The sequence below is a fragment of the Melozone crissalis genome, unplaced genomic scaffold (genome assembly GCF_028551555.1).
Source record: "Melozone crissalis strain CALT ecotype California unplaced genomic scaffold, PUWL_Pcris_2 ptg000142l_1, whole genome shotgun sequence".
In the NCBI taxonomy this organism is placed as follows: Eukaryota; Metazoa; Chordata; class Aves; order Passeriformes; family Passerellidae; genus Melozone; species Melozone crissalis.
The window spans coordinates 115,790-122,287 of NW_026535914.1; positions in this window are offsets into that span (position 1 = coordinate 115,790).

Sequence of the window (6,498 nt, forward strand, 5' to 3'; positions counted from 1 at the left end):
AAAATATCAATTCAGATATACAAATATATTTATTTAAATTAAATATTTATAGAGATTTGTATTTGTATATATAAGTAAAAAAAATATAATACAGAAAATACATATCTATTATATTAGAAGGTATTCTCTCTAATATATATAATATCTATGAATATAATAAATAAAAATATCTATATAAATATCATTATAATTTTGAAAAATAAATTTACCTGCTACATTTTAAATCTGGTTCACATAAAGGGGTGTCCTTGGTTTTTATTTGGTTAGAGGCAGGAGTTTTATTTGAAATAATGTAAGTAATATAGAAATGTGGATCTTAAGATAGAAATATATAATAAATATATAAAGAGAAATTGCTAAAGTATTAATACAAATTTATATATAAATATATGGAAGTAATATGAAGAGTTGTAGTATAGAATATAAATAATATTATATGGCAATATAAATTATAAATGGGAATATAAATATAAAAATATGTAAATATAGCTTAAAAAAAAGGGAATGTTTTGGCTTTTATTTAAGTAGAGGCAGGGGGGTTTTTTTGAATATTGTAAGTGTTACAGAAGTAAAAATCTTGACGCAGAAATATATAATCAATGTATAAAAATATGTATAAAAATTCATAAATAACTACTCGCATCAGATGTAATATAGAATATAAATTTGTTTATAACTTGACATTGATAAAGATAAATGTATAAGTAAGCAATAGACATTAATATACATGATAAATACAAATATGAATATAAAAATCAGACATAAGGATAAAACCTATTTAAATATTGTTTAAATGAAAGGGTTGGGGTCTTTTTTATTATTGGGTTTGAGGCAGGGTTTTTATTTTAAATAATATGAATGTAGATATTATTGTTATATATTTCTAAATATTGAGATATACAATCAAGATCTAAATATATATATAAACACAAAATATTAGCAAATAGAAATAATAGGAAGAGATGTAATGGAGAATACAAATAAGAGTATACGTTAGTATACATTTTAAATGTAAATGTGAATATGAACCTGAAAAATACAGTTTTAAAAAATATTTAAATACAGTTGAGAAGACTGGGGTTCTTTTTGGCTTTAATGTGGGTAGAGGCAGGGGTTTTATTTTAAATAATGTAAGTGTTGCAGATGTAAAAATCCTAACACAGAAAGATATAATAAATATATAAACATATGAATAAAAGTATATAAAAAATATAAGTAATAGGAACACATGTAACATAGAATATAAATTATAACTAAATCGCTAAATAGAAATGCAAAATCGATCATACATCAGTAAACATTTTAAATACAAATTTGAAAAATATTTTTTTTAAGATTTTTAATACAGTTCAAATGAAAGGGGGTTTTATTTGCCATGTATGGGGTAGAGGCAGGGGTTTTGAGTACTGTAAGTGTTACAGAAGTAAAAATCCGAACAGAAATATATACTTACTATGTAAAAATATGTATAAAAATATACAAATAAATTTAAGTTTTAGGGATATATGCAATATGGAATAGAAATGTATTCATAAAAACAAATGTATAAATGGACAGTATACATCAATATACATTATTGATAGAAATGTGAATATTAAAAGGAAAAAAACCTTTTTTTAAATTTTTAATTTTCTTTTTTTTAAGAAATTGTTGTGGTTTTGTTTTGTTTTTTTTTATCCTATTAGATTAGAGGCAGAAGTTTATTTTTCCTCTTCGCGGTTGTTTTGGGGCATTTATTTCAGAGCAGTTTTCGGCGGGGGCCGCCCCTGTTCTTTTTCGCCGCCTTCCCTGCCCGCAGCCCCGAGGCGCGCTGCGCCCCCGGCTGGGGCGTGCGGCAGTGCTGCCGCCTTGTGGGCAGAGCGCGGTACTGCAGCCCTGCACCGAGAAGCCGCCACCTTGGGAGTGGCGCGTCGCGGATGTCACGGACTTTTAATTGACCTTCTCATCATGGCGGCGAAAAGGGCGGGGAAGTGGAGGACCGTGGTTGGTCTAAGTGGACTGCCTACATGGAATACCGACGCCGGCGCGGCCCCGGTGGTATTTTCTGTGGCATTTCAAGTGTACCCGATACGGGCCGCGGGCTCAGCGGCGCCGCGGGCGGGCGTATTTTGGCGGGTTTGTGCCAGGCATGTGGGTTAAACGCCTCGCTGTGCCGGGGTCCTCTGACGGCCGCTTTCGCGCCCTGAGGGAGCCGAGCCGGGCCGAATTGTTCCGAAGAGCCGAAGAGCCGAGTGTGGCCGAAAAGAGCCGAGTTTACCCGAAGAGCCGAGGGTGGCCGAAAAGAGCCGAGTTTACCCGAAGAGCCGAGGGTGGCCGGAAACAGCCGAGTTTACCCGAAGAGCCCAGTGCGGCCGAAAATAGACGAGTGTGGCCGAAAACAGCCGAGTTTACACCAAGAGCCGATGATAGCCGACTGGAACCGATAGCCGAATGTGGGCGACACTGGCCGCATTTAGACAATGTGCTGAATATGACCGAATTTAGCCGAACCGTGCCGAGTTCGGCCGAAGAGCCGAACTGAAACGACTTTAGACCAAGAGCCGAACCAAGCCGAATTCAGCCGAGTTTCATTAAACAGAACCGAACAACGCTGCAGCCCTCTGCCTGCAGTGCGCCTGTGCAGACGGCAGGGATCGCTGTGCCTGCAGTGCTCCGGGGCAGACGGCAGGGGGCGCTGTATAAAGTAAGTATATAATATCAACTCTCTATAAGAAGGAATAAAAGCTCTATGTCACGTGCAGCAGTATAGAAAATTTCAGGCTCCCAGGGAATAAATAGTTTTCTTTAAATCATTTTCGTTTTGGAGGTTTTTTTACTCCCAGGTAGCCTGAAAGCTACTACTGGTGCTTTTTTTATTCCAAAGCTAGAAAGGAAAACCAAGATTAGATATAGAGGGAAAGAAAGAAAGAAAAGAAAAAAAAGAAAATAAGGAAAGGAACTGAAAGGAAGAAAGAAAGGACAGAGGGGCCAGCTGTCTGTCATCTGAAATTCTGCATTGCACAGGATGCCTCCCAGACGCCAGCTGCCAGCACTGGAAAGTCAGGCTGCTTTGAAGGTTCAAAATGTCCCCAGCAACGTGCCATCAGGAACCTGAGCTGGTGAGTTACACTTACCTGGGGCAATGGGGGGCATTTGCGTCCAGTGCCCGGGGGCCCTTAGTGGCCGGCTGGCTCCTCATATTCTGCATTGCACAGGATGCCTCCCGGAACCCAGCTGCCACCACCGCAGTGTCTGGCTGGTTTGAGGGTGCCAAGTGGCCCCAGCCATGTTCCATCAAGAACCTGAGCTGGTGAGTTACACTTCCCTGTGTAAAGGGCGGCGTTGGTGTCCAGGAATCAGGGGCCCTTAGTGGCAGCCACCTGCTGAAACTCTGCATTGTGCAGGATCCCTCCCAGACCCAAGCTGCCACCACCGGAGGATCTGTCTGGTTTCAGGATCCCAAATGGCCCCAGCAATCTTCCATCACGAACCTGAGCTGGTGAGTTACCCTTACCTGTGTAAAGGGCAGCACTTCTGTTCAGAGGTCAGGGGCCCTTTGTGGCCGGCTGCCTGCTGAAATTCTCCATTGCGTAGGATGCCCCCCGTACCTAAGCTGCCACCACCGCAGAGTCAGGCTGGATTTTAGGTCCCAAATGGCCCTGTCAATCTGCCATCAGGAACCTGAGCAGGTGAGTTACACTTCTCTGCATAATGGGCGGCATTGGTGTCCAGGGTCCTGGGGCCCTTAGTGAACGCCTGGCTCATGAAATTCTTCACTGCGCAGCATGACTCCCAGCCCCAAGCTGCTTCCTGTGCTGAGTTGAGCTTGTTTGAGAGTCCCAAGCCCCTCAAGCAATATGCCACCAGGAACCAGGGCTGCTGAGTTTTGCTTAACTGGAGAAAGGGTCAGCCTTAGTTTTCAGGAGGCTCTGGCCAAGAGGGGCGGGCCGTCTGCCTCCTGAAATTCTGTATTGCGCGGGATGCCTCCCGGACCCACGCTGCCACCACCGCAAAGTCAGGCTGGTTTCAGGGTCTGAAATGTCCCCAGCAATCTGCCATCAGGAACCGGAGCTGGTGGGTTACACTTACCTGGGGTAATGGACGGCATTAGTGTCCAGGGCGCAGGGGCCCTTAGTGGCAGGCTGCCTGCTAAAACTCTGCATTGCGCAGGAGGCCTTCTGGACCCAAGCTGCCACCTCGGCAAAGTCCGGCTGGTTTGAGCGTCCCATATGGATCCAGCAATCTTCTATCAGGAGCCTGGGCTGCTGAGATTTCTTTTTCTGGGAAAGGGCTGGCCTTGTTGTTCAGGAGCCCTTGCCTGGAGTGGCCGGCAGCCTGCTGAAATTCTGTCTTGTGCAGGGTGCATCCCAGGCCCAAGGTGGCACCAGTTCAAACTCCCGCCCCTTTGTCCTCGGCACGTGTCCCCTGCTACCTGCCATCAGGGACCTGGGCGTCTGAGTTACACTTACCTTTTTAAAGGACTAGCATTGGTCTTCAGTCCCAAGGGCCCTTAGTGGCTGGCTGCCTGCAGAAATTTCGTATTGCGCAGGATACCTCTGAGACCCAAGCTGCCACCTGCGTAAAGTCAGGCAGGTTTGAGAGTCCCAAGTGACTCCAGCCACCTGCCATCAGGAACCTGAGCTGGTGGGTTACGCTTACCTGCTTAAAGGGCAGCATTTCTGTTGAGAGCCCAGGGGCCCTTTGTGGCCGGCTGCCTCCTCAAATTGTGCATTGCGCAGGATGCCTCCCGGACCCAAGCTGTCACCGCCGCAGAGTCTGGCTGGTTTGAGGCTCCGAAATGTCCCCAGCAATGTGCCATCAGGAACCGGAGCTGGTGAGTTACACTTACCTGGGGTAATGGGCGGCATTTGTGTCCAGGGCACAGGGGCCCTTAGTGGCCGGCTGTCTGCTCAAATTCTGCATTGCTCAGGATCCCTCCCAGCACCAAGCTGCCACCTGTACCTAGTTGATCTTGTTTGAGACTGCAAAGCACCTCCAGCCATCTGAAACTAGGAACCTTGGCTGCTGAGTTTTGCTTACCTGGGAAGAGGGACTGCACTAGTGTTCAGGAGCCTCTGGTCCAGAGGGGCCAGCTGTCTGTCATCTGAAATTCTACATTGCACAGGATGCCTCCCAGACGCCAGCTGCCAGCACTGGAAAGTCAGGCTGCTTTGAAGGTTCAAAATGTCCCCAGCAACGTGCCATCAGGAACCTGAGCTGGTGAGTTACACTTACCTGGGGCAATGGGGGGCATTTGCGTCCAGTGCCCGGGGGCCCTTAGTGGCCGGCTGGCTCCTCATATTCTGCATTGCACAGGATGCCTCCCGGAACCCAGCTGCCACCACCGCAGTGTCTGGCTGGTTTGAGGGTGCCAAGTGGCCCCGGAAATGTTCCATCAAGAACCTGAGCTGGTGAGTTACACTTCCCTGTGTAAAGGGCGGCATTGGTATCCAGGGTCCTGGGGCCCTTAGTGAACGCCTGGCTCATGAAACTCTTCACTGTGCAGGATGACTCCCAGCCCCAAGCTGCTTCCTGTGCTGAGCTGAGCTTGTTTGAGAGTCCCAAGCACCTCAAGCAATATGCCACCAGGAACCTGGGCTGCTGAGTTTTGCTTAACTGGAGAAAGGGTCAGCCTTAGTTTTCAGGAGCCTCTGGCCAAGAGGGGCTGGCCGTCTGCCTCCTGAAATTCTGCATTGTGCAGGATACCTCTGAGACCCAAGCTGCCACCTCTGTAAAGTCAGGCAGGTTTGAGAGTCCCAAGTGACTCCAGCCACCTGCCATCAGGAACCTGAGCTGGTGAGTTACACTTCCCTGTGTAAAGGGCAGCATTTCTGTTGAGAGCCCAGGGGCCCTTAGTGGCCGGCTGCCTCCTCAAATTGTGCATTGCGCAGGATGCCTCCCGGACCCAAGCTGTCACCGCCGCAGAGTCAGGCTGCTTTGAGGGTTCAAAATGTCCCCAGCAATGTGCCATCAGGAACCGGAGCTGGTGAGTTACACTTCCCTGTGTAAAGGGCGGCGTTGGTGTCCAGGAATCAGGGGCCCTTAGTGGCAGGCTGCCTGCTGAAAGGCTGCATAGCGCAGGATTCCTCCCAGACCCCAGCTGCTACCACCGCAGGATCCGTCTGGTTTCAGGATCCCAAATGGCCCCAGCAATTTTCCATCCCAACCTAAGCTGGTGAGTTACCCTTACCTGTGTAAAGGGCAGCACTTTTGTTCAGAGGTCAGGGGCCCTTTGTGGCCGGCTGCCTGCTGAAATTCTCCATTGCGTAGGATGCCCCCCGGACCCAAGCTGCCACCACCGCAGAGTCAGGCTGGATTTTAGGTCCCAAATGGCCCTGTCAATCTGCCATCAGGAACCTGAGCAGGTGAGTTACACTTCTCTGTGTAATGGGCGCCATTGGTGTCCAGGGTCCTGGGGCCCTTAGTGAACGCCTGGCTCATGAAATTCTTCACTGCGCAGGATGACTCCCAGCCCCAAGCTGCTTCCTGTGCTGAGTTGAGCTTGTTTGAGCGTCCCAA